Raw genomic sequence first — 15,260 nt, 5'->3', positions numbered from 1 at the left:
TGAGTGTCACGCCTAAACCAAAGGACTTATGCACACACTTCAACATGTATTTAGTTCAGGATGACCACCTGAAGCCTAAATGAGCATTAATTTGACCACACAACTCATTCCTATGAAGATACATTCAAACTCACAAAACGTGCTCAGCTCGGGCTGAAAATGCATTTAAAGCAATAAAAACTCAAATTGACTGTCACACCTAAACCAAAGGACTTATGCACACACTTCAACATGTATTTTGTTCAGGATGACCTCCTGAAGCCCATATGAGCATTAATTTGACTACACAACTTATTCCTATGAAGATACATTCAAACTCACAAAACGTGCTCAGCTCGGGCTGAAAATGCATTTAAAGCAATAAAAACTCAAATTGAGTGTCACGCCTAAACCAAAGGACTTATGCACACACTTCAACATGTATTTTGTTCAGGATGACCTCCTGAAGCCCATATGAGCATTAATTTGACTACACAACTCATTCCTATGAAGATACATTCAAACTCACAAAACGTGCTCAGCTCGGGCTGAAAATGCATTTAAAGCAATAAAAACTCAAATTGAGTGTCACGCCTAAACCAAAGGACTTATGCACACACTTCAACATGTATTTTGTTCAGGATGACTTCCTGAAGCCCATATGAGCATTAATTTGACTACACAACTCATTCCTATGAAGATACATTCAAACTCACAAAACGTGCTCAGCTCGGGCTGAAAATGCATTTAAAGCAATAAAAACTCAAATTGAGTGTCACGCCTAAACCAAAGGACTTATGCACACACATCAACATGTATTTAGTTCAGGTTGACCACCTGAAGCCTAAATGAGCATTAATTTGACCACACAACTCATTCCTATGAAGATACATTCAAACTCACAAAACGTGCTCAACTCGGGCTGAAAATGCATTTAAAGCAATAAAAACTCAAATTGAGTGTCACGCCTAAACCAAAGGATTTATGCACACACTTCAACATGTATTTTGTTCAGGATGACCTCCTGAAGCCCATATGAGCATTAATTTGACTACACAACTCATTCCTATGAAGATACATTCAAACTCACAAAACGTGCTCAGCTCGGGCTGAAAATGCATTTAAAGCAATAAAAACTCAAATTGAGTGTCACGCCTAAACCAAAGGACTTATGCAAACACTTCAACATGTATTTAGTTCAGGATGACCACCTGAAGCCTAAATGAGCATTAATTTGACCACACAACTCATTCCTATGAAGATACATTCAAACTCACAAAACGTGCTCAGCTCGGGCTGAAAATGCATTTAAAGCAATAAAAACTCAAATTGAGCGTCACACCTAAACCAAAGGACTTATGCACACACTTCAACATGTATTTTGTTCAGGATGACCTCCTGAAGCCTAAATAAGCATTAATTTGACTACACAACTCATTCCTATGATGATACATTCAAACTCAGAAAACGCGCTCAGCTCGGGCTGAAAATGCATTTAAAGCAATAAAAACTCAAATTGAGTGTCACACCTAAACCAAAGGACTTATGCACACACTTCAACATGTATTTTGTTCAGGACGACCACCTGAAGCCTAAATGAGCATTAATTTGACCACACAACTAATTCCTATGAAGATACATTCAAACTCACAAAACGTGCTCAGCTCGGGCTGAAAATGCATTTAAAGCAATAAAACTCAAATTGAGTGTCACACCTAAACCAAAGGACTTATTCACACACTCCAACGTGTATTTTGTTCAGGATGACCTCCTGAAGCCCAAATAAGCATTAATTTGACTACACAACTTATTCCTATGAAGATACATTCAAAATCACAAAACGTGCTCAGCTCGGGCTGAAAATGCATTTAAAGCAATAAAAACTCAAATTGAGTGTCACGCCTAAACCAAAGGACTTATGCACACACTTCAACATGTATTTTGTTCAGGATGACCTCCTGAAGCCTAAATAAGCATTAATTTGACCACACAACTCATTCCTATGAAGATACATTCAAACTCACAAAACGCGCTCAGCTCGGGCTGAAAATGCATTTAAAGCAATAAAAATTCAAATTTAGTGTCACACCTAAACCAAAGGACTTATGCACACACTTCAACATGTATTTAGTTCAGGATGACATCCTGAAGCCCATATGAGCATTAATTTGACTACACAACTTATTCCTATGAAGATACATTCAAACTCACAAAACGTGCTCAGCTCGGGCTGAAAATGCATTTAAAGCAATAAAAACTCAAATTGAGTGTCACACCTAAACCAAAGGACTTATGCACACACTTCAACATGTATTTTGTTCAGGATGACCTCCCGAAGCCCATATCAGCATTAATTTGACCACACAACTCATTCCTATGAAGATACATTCAAACTCACAAAACGTGCTCAGCTCGGGCTGAAAATGCATTTAAAGCAATAAAAACTCAAATTGAGTGTCACGCCTAAACCAAAGGACTCATGCACACACTTCAACATGTATTTTGTTCAGGATGACCTCCTGAAGCCCATATGAGCATTAATTTGACTACACAACTCATTCCTATGAAGATACATTCAAACTCACAAAACGTGCTCAGCTCGGGCTGAAAATGCATTTAAAGCAATAAAAACTCAAATTGAGTGTCACGCCTAAACCAAAGGACTTATGCACACACTTCAACATGTATTTAGTTCAGGATGACCACCTGAAGCCTAAATGAGCATTAATTTGACCACACAACTCATTCCTATGAAGATACATTCAAACTCACAAAACGTGCTCAACTCGGGCTGAAAATGCATTTAAAGCAATAAAAACTCAAATTGAGTGTCACGCCTAAACCAAAGGACTTATGCACACACTTCAACATGTATTTAGTTCAGGATGACCACCTGAAGCCTAAATGAGCATTAATTTGACCACACAACTCGTTCCTATGAAGATACATTCAAACTCACAAAACGTGCTCAGCTCGGGCTGAAAATGCATTTAAAGCAATAAAAACTCAAATTGAGCGTCACACCTAAACCAAAGGACTTATGCACACACTTCAACATGTATTTTGTTCAGGATGACCTCCTGAAGCCTAAATAAGCATTAATTTGACCACACAACTCATTCCTATGAAGATACATTCAAACTCAGAAAACGCGCTCAGCTCGGGCTGAAAATGCATTTAAAGCAATAAAAACTCAAATTGAGTGTCACACCTAAACCAAAGGACTTATGCACACACTTCAACATGTATTTAGTTCAGGATGACCACCTGAAGCCTAAATGAGCATTAATTTGACCACACATCTCATTCCTATGAAGATACATTCAAACTCACAAAACATGCTCAGCTCGGGCTGAAAATGCATTTAAAGCAATAAAAACTCAAATTGAATGTCACGCCTAAACCAAAGGACTTATGCACACACTTCAACATGTATTTTGTTCAGGACGACCACCTGAAGCCTACATGAGCATTAATTTGACCACACAACTCATTCTATGAAGATACATTCAAACTCACAAAACGTGCTCAGCTCGGGCTGAAAATGCATTTAAAGCAATAAAAACTCAAATTGAGTGTCAAACCTAAACCAAAGGACTTTTGCACACACTTCAACATGTATTTGTTCAGGATGACCTCCTGAAGCCCATATGAGCATTAATTTGACCACACAACTCATTCCTATGAAGATACATTCAAACTCACAAAACGTGCTCAGCTCGGGCTGAAAATGCATTTAAAGGAATAAAAACTCAAATTGAGTGTCACGCCTAAACCAAAGGACTTATGCACACACTTCAACATGTATTTTGTTCAGGATGACCACCTGACGCCTAAATGAGCATTAATTTGACCACACAACTCATTCCTATGAAGATACATTCAAACTCACAAAACTGGCTCAGCTCGGGCTGAAAATGCATTTAAAGCAATAAAAACTCAAATTGAGTGTCACGCCTAAACCAAAGGACTTATGCACACACTTCAACATGTATTTTGTTCAGGATGACCTCCTGAAGCCTAAATCAGCAATAATTTGACCACACAACTCATTCCTATGAAGATACATTCAAAGTCAGAAAGCGCGCTCAGCTCGGGCTGAAAATGCATTTAATTTAAAGCAATAAAAACTCAAATTGAGTGTCACACCTAAACCTAAGGACTTATGCACACACTTCAACATGTATTTTGTTCAGGATGACCTCCTGAAGCCCATATGAGCATTAATTTGACTACACAACTCATTCCTATGAAGATACATTCAAACACACAAAACGTGCTCAGCTCGGCCTGAAAATGCATTTAAAGCAATAAAAACTCAAATTGAGTGTCACACCTAAACCAAAGGAATTATGCACACACTTCAACATGTATTTAGTTCAGGATGACCACCTGAAGCCTAAATGAGCATTAATTTGACCACACAACTCATTCCTATGAAAATACATTCAAACTCACAAAACGTGCTCAGCTCGGGCTGAAAATGCATTTAAAGCAATAAAAACTCAAATTGAGTGTCACGCCCAAACCAAAGGAATTATGCACACACTTCAACATGTATTTTGTTCAGGATGACCACCTGAAGCCTAAATGAGCATTAATTTGACCACACAACTCATTCCTATGAAGATACATTCAAACTCACAAAACGTGCTCAACTCGGGCTGAAAATGCATTTAAAGCAATAAAAACTCAAATTGAGTGTCACGCCTAAACCAAAGGACTTATGCACACACTTCAACATGTATTTTGTTCAGGATGACCTCCTGAAGCCCATATGAGCATTAATTTGACCACACAACTCATTCCTATGAAGATACATTCAAACACACAAAACGTGCTCAGCTCGGCCTTCAAATGCATTTAAAGCAATAAAAACTCAAATTGAGTGTCACGCCTAAACCAAAGGACTTATGCACACACTTCAACATGTATTTTGTTCAGGATGACCACCTGACGCCTAAATGAGCATTAATTTGACCACACAACTCATTCCTATGAAGATACATTCAAACTCACAAAACGTGCTCAGCTCGGGCTGAAAATGCATTTAAAGCAATAAAAACTCATATTGAGTGTCACGCCTAAACCAAAGGACTTATACACACACTTCAACATGTATTTTGTTCAGGATGACCTCCTGAAGCCTAAATCAGCAATAATTTGACCACACAACTCATTCCTATGAAGATACATTCAAAGTCAGAAAGTGCGCTCAGCTCGGGCTGAAAATGCATTTAATTTAAAGCAATAAAAACTCAAATTGAGTGTCACGCCTAAACCAAAGGACTTATGCACACACTTCAACATGTATTTAGTTCAGGATGACCACCTGAAGCCTAAATGAGCATTAATTTGACCACACAACTCATTCCTATGAAGATACATTCAAACTCACAAAACGTGCTCAGCTCGGGCTGAAAATGCATTTAAAGCAATAAAAACTCAAATTGAGTGTCACGCCTAAACCAAAGGACTTATTCACACATTTCAACATGTATTTTGTTCAGGATGACCTCCTGAAGCCTAAATAAGCATTAATTTGACCACACAACTCATTCCTATGAAGATACATTCAAACTCACAAAACGCGCTCAGCTCGGGCTGAAAATGCATTTAAAGCAATAAAAACTCAAATTGAGTGTCACACCTAAACCAAAGGACTTATGCACACATTTCAACATGTATTTAGTTGAGGATGACCACCTGAAGCCTAAATGAGCATTAATCTGACCACACAACTCATTCCTATGAAGATACATTCAAACTCACAAAACATGCTCAGCTCGGGCTGAAAATGCATTTAAAGCAATAAAAACTCAAATTGAATGTCACGCCTAAACCAAAGGACTTATGCACACACTTCAACATGTATTTTGTTCAGGATGACCACCTGAAGCCTAAATGAGCATTAATTTGACCACACAACTCATTCCTATGAAGATACATTCAAATTCAAAAAACGTGCTCAGCTCGGGCTGAAAATGCATTTAATTTAAAGCAATAAAAACTCAAATTGAGTGTCACACCTAAACCAAAGGACTTATGCACACACTTCAACATGTATTTTGTTCAGGATGACCTCCTGAAGCCCATATGAGCATTAATTTGACCACACAACTCATTCCTATGAAGATACATTCAAACTCACAAAACGTGCTCAGCTCGGGCTGAAAATGCATTTAAAGCAATAAAAACTCAAATTGAGTGTCACGCCTAAACCAAAGGACTTATGCACACACTTCAACATGTATTTTGTTCACGATGACCACCTGAAGCCTAAATGAGCATTAATTTGACCACACAACTCATTCCTATGAAGATACATTCAAACTCACAAAACGTCCTCAACTCGGGCTGAAAATGCATTTAAAGCAATAAAAGCTCAAATTGAGTGTCACGCCTAAACCAAAGGACTTATGCACACACTTCAACATGTATTTTGTTCAGGATGACCTCCTGAAGCCCATATGAGCATTAATTTGACCACACAACTCATTCCTATGAAGATACATTCAAACACACAAAACGTGCTCAGCTCGGCCTGAAAATGCATTTAAAGCAATAAAAACTCAAATTGAGTGTCACGCCCAAACCAAAGGACTTATGCACACACTTCAACATGTATTTTGTTCAGGATGACCTCCTGAAGCCCATATGAGCATTAATTTGACCACACAACTCATTCCTATGAAGATACATTCAAACTCACAAAACGTGCTCAGCTTGGGCTGAAAATGCATTTAAAGCAATAAAAACTCAAATTGAGTGTCACGCCTAAACCAAAGGACTTATGCACACACTTCAACATGTATTTTGTTCACGATGACCACCTGAAGCCTAAATGAGCATTAATTTGACCACACAACTCATTCCTATGAAGATACATTCAAACTCACAAAACGTGCTCAACTCGGGCTGAAAATGCATTTAAAGCAATAAAAGCTCAAATTGAGTGTCACGCCTAAACCAAAGGACTTATGCACACACTTCAACGTGTATTTTGTTCAGGATGACCTCCTGAAGCCCATATGAGCATTAATTTGACCACACAACTCATTCCTATGAAGATACATTCAAACACACAAAACGTGCTCAGCTCGGCCTGAAAATGCATTTAAAGCAATAAAAACTCAAATTGAGTGTCACGCCCAAACCAAAGGACTTATGCACACACTTCAACATGTATTTAGTTCAGGATGACCACCTGAAGCCTAAATGAGCATTATTTTGACCACATAACTCATTCCTATGAAGATACATTCAAACTCACAAAACGTGCTCATCTCGGGCTGAAAATGCATTTAAAGCAATAAAAACTCAAATTGAGTGTCACGCCTAAACCAAAGGACTTATGCACACACTTCAACATGTATTTTGTTCAGGATGACCACCTGAAGCCTAAATGAGCATTAATTTGACCACACAACTCATTCCTATGAAGATACATTCAAACTCACAAAACGTGCTCAGCTCGGGCTGAAAATGCATTTAAAGCAATAAAAACTCAAATTGAGTGTCACGCCTAAACCAAAGGACTTATGCACACACTTCAACATGTATTTTGTTCAGGATGACCACCTGAAGCCTAAATGAGCATTAATTTGACCACACAACTCATTCCTATGAAGATACATTCAAACTCACAAAACGTGCTCAACTCGGGCTGAAAATGCTTTTAAAGCAATAAAAAATTAAATTGAGTGTCACGCCTAAACCAAAGGACTTATGCACACACTTCAACATGTATTTTGTTCAGGATGACCACCTGAAGCCTAAATGAGCATTAATTTGACCACACAACTCATTCTATGAAGATACATTCAAACTCACAAAACGTGCTCAGCTCGGGCTGAAAATGCATTTAAAGCAATAAAAACTCAAATTGAGTGTCACGCCTAAACCAAAGGACTTATGCACACACTTCAACATGTATTTTGTTCAGGATGACCACCTGACGCCTAAATGAGCATTAATTTGACCACACAACTCATTCCTATGAAGATACATTCAAACTCACAAAACGCGCTCAGCTCGGGCTGAAAATGCATTTAAAGCAATAAAAACTCAAATTGAGTGTAACGCCTAAACCAAAGGACTTATGCACACACTACAACATGTATTTTGTTCAGGGTGACCTCCTGAAGCCTAAATAAGCATTAATTTGACCACACAACTCATTCCTATGAAGATACATTCAAACTCACAAAACGCGCTCAGCTCGGGCTGAAAATGCATTTAAAGCAATAAAAACTCAAATTTAGTGTCACACCTAAACCAAAGGACTTATGCACACACTTCAACATGTATTTAGTTCAGGATGACATCCTGAAGCCCATATGAGCATTAATTTGTCTACACAACTCATTCCTATGAAGATACATTCAAACTCACAAAACGTGCTCAACTCGGGCTGAAAATGCATTTAAAGCAATAAAAACTCAAATTGAGTGTCACGCCTAAACCAAAGGACTTATGCACACACTTCAACATGTATTTTGTTCAGGATGACCTTCTGAAGCCCATATGAGCATTAATTTGACTACACAACTCATTCCTATGAAGATACATTCAAACTCACAAAACGTGCTCAGCTCGGGCTAAAAATGCATTTAAAGCAATAAAAACTCAAATTGAGTGTCAGGCCTAAACCAAAGGACTTATGCACACACTTCAACATGTATTTTGTTCAGGATGACCTCCTGAAGCCCAAATCAGCAATAATTTGACCACACAACTCATTCCTATGAAGATACATTCAAAGTCAGAAAGCGCGCTCAGCTCGGGCTGAAAATGCATTTAAAGCAATAAAAACTCAAATTGAGTGTCACGCCTAAACCAAAGGACTTATGCACACACTTCAACATGTATTTTGTTCAGGATGACCTCCTGAAGCCTAAATGAGGATTAATTTGACTACACAACTCATTCCTATGAAGATACATTCAAAGTCAGAAAGCGCGCTCAGCTCGGGCTGAAAATGCATTTAAAGCAATAAAAACTCAAATTGAGTGTCACGCCTAAACCAAAGGACTTATGCACACACTTCAACATGTATTTAGTTCAGGATGACCACCTGAAGCCTAAATGAGCATTAATTTGACCACACAACTCATTCCTATGAAGATACATTCAAACTCACAAAACGTGCTCAGTTCGGGCTGAAAATGCATTTAAAGCAAAAAAAAACTCAAATTGAGTGTCACGCCTAAACAAAAGGACTTATGCACACACTTCAACATGTATTTTGTTCAGGATGACCTCCTGAAGCCTAAATAAGCATTAATTTGACCACACATCTCATTCCTATTAAGATACATTCAAAGTCAGAAAGCGCGCTCAGCTCGGGGTGAAAATGCATTTAAAGCAATAAAAACTCAAATTGAGTGTCACGCCTAAACCAAAGGACTTATGCACACACTTCAACATGTATTTAGTTCAGGATGACCTCCTGAAGCCCATATGAGCATTAATTTGACCACACAACTCATTCCTATGAAGATACATTCAAACTCTCAAAACGTGCTCAGCTCGGGCTGAAAATGCATTTAAAGCAATAAAAACTCAAATTGAGTGTCACGCCTAAACAAAAGGACTTATGCACACACTTCAACATGTATTTTGTTCAGGATGACCTCCTGAAGCCTAAATAAGCATTAATTTGACCACACATCTCATTCCTATTAAGATACATTCAAAGTCAGAAAGCGCGCTCAGCTCGGGGTGAAAATGCATTTAAAGCAATAAAAACTCAAATTGAGTGTCACGCCTAAACCAAAGGACTTATGCACACACTTCAACATGTATTTAGTTCAGGATGACCTCCTGAAGCCCATATGAGCATTAATTTGACCACACAACTCATTCCTATGAAGATACATTCAAACTCTCAAAACGTGCTCAGCTCGGGCTGAAAATGCATTTAAAGCAATAAAAACTCAAATTGAGTGTCACGCCTAAACAAAAGGACTTATGCACACACTTCAACATGTATTTTGTTCAGGATGACCTCCTGAAGCCTAAATAAGCATTAATTTGACCACACAACTCATTCCTATGAAGATACATTCAAACTCACAAAACGCGCTCAGCTCGGGCTGAAAATGCATTTAAAGCAATAAAAAAATCAAATTGAGTGTCACGCCTAAACCAAAGGACTTATGCACACACTACAACATGTATTTTGTTCAGGGTGACCTCCCGAAGCCTAAATAAGCATTAATTTGACCACACAACTCATTCCTATGAAGATACATTCAAACTCACAAAACGCGCTCAGCTCGGGCTGAAAATGCATTTAAAGCAATAAAAACTCAAATTTAGTGTCACACCTAAACCAAAGGACTTATGCACACACTTCAACATGTATTTAGTTCAGGATGACATCCTGAAGCCCATATGAGCATTAATTTGTCTACACAACTCATTCCTATGAAGATACATTCAAACTCACAAAACGTGCTCAACTCGGGCTGAAAATGCATTTAAAGCAATAAAAACTCAAATTGAGTGTCACGCCTAAACCAAAGGACTTATGCACACACTTCAACATGTATTTTGTTCAGGATGACCTTCTGAAGCCCATATGAGCATTAATTTGACTACACAACTCATTCCTATGAAGATACATTCAAACTCACAAAACGTGCTCAGCTCGGGCTAAAAATGCATTTAAAGCAATAAAAACTCAAATTGAGTGTCAGGCCTAAACCAAAGGACTTATGCACACACTTCAACATGTATTTTGTTCAGGATGACCTCCTGAAGCCCAAATCAGCAATAATTTGACCACACAACTCATTCCTATGAAGATACATTCAAAGTCAGAAAGCGCGCTCAGCTCGGGCTGAAAATGCATTTAAAGCAATAAAAACTCAAATTGAGTGTCACGCCTAAACCAAAGGACTTATGCACACACTTCAACATGTATTTTGTTCAGGATGACCTCCTGAAGCCTAAATGAGGATTAATTTGACTACACAACTCATTCCTATGAAGATACATTCAAAGTCAGAAAGCGCGCTCAGCTCGGGCTGAAAATGCATTTAAAGCAATAAAAACTCAAATTGAGTGTCACGCCTAAACCAAAGGACTTATGCACACACTTCAACATGTATTTAGTTCAGGATGACCACCTGAAGCCTAAATGAGCATTAATTTGACCACACAACTCATTCCTATGAAGATACATTCAAACTCACAAAACGTGCTCAGTTCAGGCTGAAAATGCATTTAAAGCAAAAAAAAACTCAAATTGAGTGTCACGCCTAAACAAAAGGACTTATGCACACACTTCAACATGTATTTTGTTCAGGATGACCTCCTGAAGCCTAAATAAGCATTAATTTGACCACACATCTCATTCCTATTAAGATACATTCAAAGTCAGAAAGCGCGCTCAGCTCGGGGTGAAAATGCATTTAAAGCAATAAAAACTCAAATTGAGTGTCACGCCTAAACCAAAGGACTTATGCACACACTTCAACATGTATTTAGTTCAGGATGACCTCCTGAAGCCCATATGAGCATTAATTTGACCACACAACTCATTCCTATGAAGATACATTCAAACTCTCAAAACGTGCTCAGCTCGGGCTGAAAATGCATTTAAAGCAATAAAAACTCAAATTGAGTGTCACGCCTAAACAAAAGGACTTATGCACACACTTCAACATGTATTATGTTCAGGATGACCTCCTGAAGCCTAAATAAGCATTAATTTGACCACACAACTCATTCCTATGAAGATACATTCAAACTCACAAAACGCGCTCAGCTCGGGCTGAAAATGCATTTAAAGCAATAAAAAAATCAAATTGAGTGTCACGCCTAAACCAAAGGACTTATGCACACACTTCAACATGTATTTTGTTCAGGATAACCTCCTGAAGCCTAAATCAGCAATAATTTGACCACACAACTCATTCCTATGAAGATACATTCAAAGTCAGAAAGCGCGCTCAGCTCGGGCTGAAAATGCATTTAAAGCAATAAAAACTCAAATTGAGTGTCACACCTAAACCAAACGACTTATGCACACACTTTAACATGTATTTAGTTCCGGATGACCACCTGAACCCTAAATGAGCATTAATTTGACCACACAACTCATTCCTATAAAGATACATTCAAACTCACAAAACGTGCTCAACTCGGCCTGAAAATGCATTTAAAGCAATAAAAACTCAAATTGAGTGTCACGCCTAAACCAAAGGACTTATGCACACACTTCAACATGTATTTTGTTCAGGATGACCTCCTGAAGCCCATATGAGCATTAATTTGACCACACAACTCATTCCTATGAAGATACATTCAAACTCACAAAACGTGCTCAGCTTGGGCTGAAAATGCATTTAAAGCAATAAAAACTCAAATTGAGTGTCACGCCTAAACCAAAGGACTTATGCACACACTTCAACATGTATTTTGTTCACGATGACCACCTGAAGCCTAAATGAGCATTAATTTGACCACACAACTCATTCCTATGAAGATACATTCAAACTCACAAAACGTGCTCAACTCGGGCTGAAAATGCATTTAAAGCAATAAAAGCTCAAATTGAGTGTCACGCCTAAACCAAAGGACTTATGCACACACTTCAACATGTATTTTGTTCAGGATGACCTCCTGAAGCCCATATGAGCATTAATTTGACCACACAACTCATTCCTATGAAGATACATTCAAACACACAAAACGTGCTCAGCTCGGCCTGAAAATGCATTTAAAGCAATAAAAACTCAAATTGAGTGTCACGCCCAAACCAAAGGACTTATGCACACACTTCAACATGTATTTAGTTCAGGATGACCACCTGAAGCCTAAATGAGCATTATTTTGACCACATAACTCATTCCTATGAAGATACATTCAAACTCACAAAACGTGCTCATCTCGGGCTGAAAATGCATTTAAAGCAATAAAAACTCAAATTGAGTGTCACGCCTAAACCAAAGGACTTATGCACACACTTCAACATGTATTTTGTTCAGGATGACCACCTGAAGCCTAAATGAGCATTAATTTGACCACACAACTCATTCTATGAAGATACATTCAAACTCACAAAACGTGCTCAGCTCAGGCTGAAAATGCATTTAAAGCAATAAAAACTCAAATTGAGTGTCACGCCTAAACCAAAGGACTTATGCACACACTTCAACATGTATTTTGTTCAGGATGACCACCTGAAGCCTAAATGAGCATTAATTTGACCACACAACTCATTCCTATGAAGATACATTCAAACTCACAAAACGTGCTCAGCTCGGGCTGAAAATGCATTTAAAGCAATAAAAACTCAAATTGAGTGTCACGCCTAAACCAAAGGACTTATGCACACACTTCAACATGTATTTTGTTCAGGATGACCACCTGAAGCCTAAATGAGCATTCATTTGACCACACAACTCATTCCTATGAAGATACATTCAAACTCACAAAACGTGCTCAACTCGGGCTGAAAATGCATTTAAAGCAATAAAAAATTAAATTGAGTGTCACGCCTAAACCAAAGGACTTATGCACACACTTCAACATGTATTTTGTTCAGGATGACCACCTGAAGCCTAAATGAGCATTAATTTGACCACACAACTCATTCTATGAAGATACATTCAAACTCACAAAACGTGCTCAGCTCGGGCTGAAAATGCATTTAAAGCAATAAAAACTCAAATTGAGTGTCACGCCTAAACCAAAGGACTTATGCACACACTTCAACATGTATTTTGTTCAGGATGACCACCTGACGCCTAAATGAGCATTAATTTGACCACACAACTCATTCCTATGAAGATACATTCAAACTCACAAAACGCGCTCAGCTCGGGCTGAAAATGCATTTAAAGCAATAAAAACTCAAATTGAGTGTAACGCCTAAACCAAAGGACTTATGCACACACTACAACATGTATTTTGTTCAGGGTGACCTCCTGAAGCCTAAATAAGCATTAATTTGACCACACAACTCATTCCTATGAAGATACATTCAAACTCACAAAACGCGCTCAGCTCGGGCTGAAAATGCATTTAAAGCAATAAAAACTCAAATTTAGTGTCACACCTAAACCAAAGGACTTATGCACACACTTCAACATGTATTTAGTTCAGGATGACATCCTGAAGCCCATATGAGCATTAATTTGTCTACACAACTCATTCCTATGAAGATACATTCAAACTCACAAAACGTGCTCAACTCGGGCTGAAAATGCATTTAAAGCAATAAAAACTCAAATTGAGTGTCACGCCTAAACCAAAGGACTTATGCACACACTTCAACATGTATTTAGTTCAGGATGACCACCTGAAGCCTAAATGAGCATTAATTTGACCACACAACTCATTCCTATGAAGATACATTCAAACTCAGAAAACGTGCTCAGCTCGGGCTGAAAATGCATTTAAAGCAATAAAAACTCAAATTGAGTGTCACACCTAAACCAAATGACTTATGCACACACTTCAACATGTATTTTGTTCAGGATGACCTTCTGAAGCCCATATGAGCATTAATTTGACTACACAACTCATTCCTATGAAGATACATTCAAACTCACAAAACGTGCTCAGCTCGGGCTAAAAATGCATTTAAAGCAATAAAAACTCAAATTGAGTGTCAGGCCTAAACCAAAGGACTTATGCACACACTTCAACATGTATTTTGTTCAGGATGACCTCCTGAAGCCCAAATCAGCAATAATTTGACCACACAACTCATACCTATGAAGATACATTCAAAGTCACAAAACGCGCTCAGCTCGGGCTGAAAATGCATTTAAAGCAATAAAAACTCAAATTTAGTGTCACACCTAAACCAAAGGACTTATGCACACACTTCAACATGTATTTAGTTCAGGATGACATCCTGAAGCCCATATGAGCATTAATTTGACTACACAACTCATTCCTATGAAGATACATTCAAACTCAAAAAACGTGCTCAGCTCGGGCTGAAAATGCTTTTAAAGCAATAAAAACTCAAATTGAGTGTCACGCCTAAACCAAAGGACTTATGCACACACTTCAACATGTATTTTGTTCAGGATGACCTCCTGAAGCCCATATGAGCATTAATTTGACCACACAACTCATTCCTATGAAGATACATTCAAACTCACAAAACGTGCTCAGCTCGGGCTGAAAATGCATTTAAAGCAATACAAACTCAAATTGAGTGTCACGCCTAAACCAAAGGACTTATGCACACAGTTCAACATGTATTTAGTTCAGGATGACCACCTGAAGCCTAAATGAGCATTAATTTGACCACA

Source organism: Hippocampus guttulatus, chromosome 14 (genome assembly GCF_054856545.1).
Source record: "Hippocampus guttulatus isolate MCC_2025c chromosome 14, RoL_Hgut_1.0, whole genome shotgun sequence".
Taxonomy (NCBI): domain Eukaryota; kingdom Metazoa; phylum Chordata; class Actinopteri; order Syngnathiformes; family Syngnathidae; genus Hippocampus; species Hippocampus guttulatus.
This window is presented reverse-complemented; position numbering follows the sequence as displayed.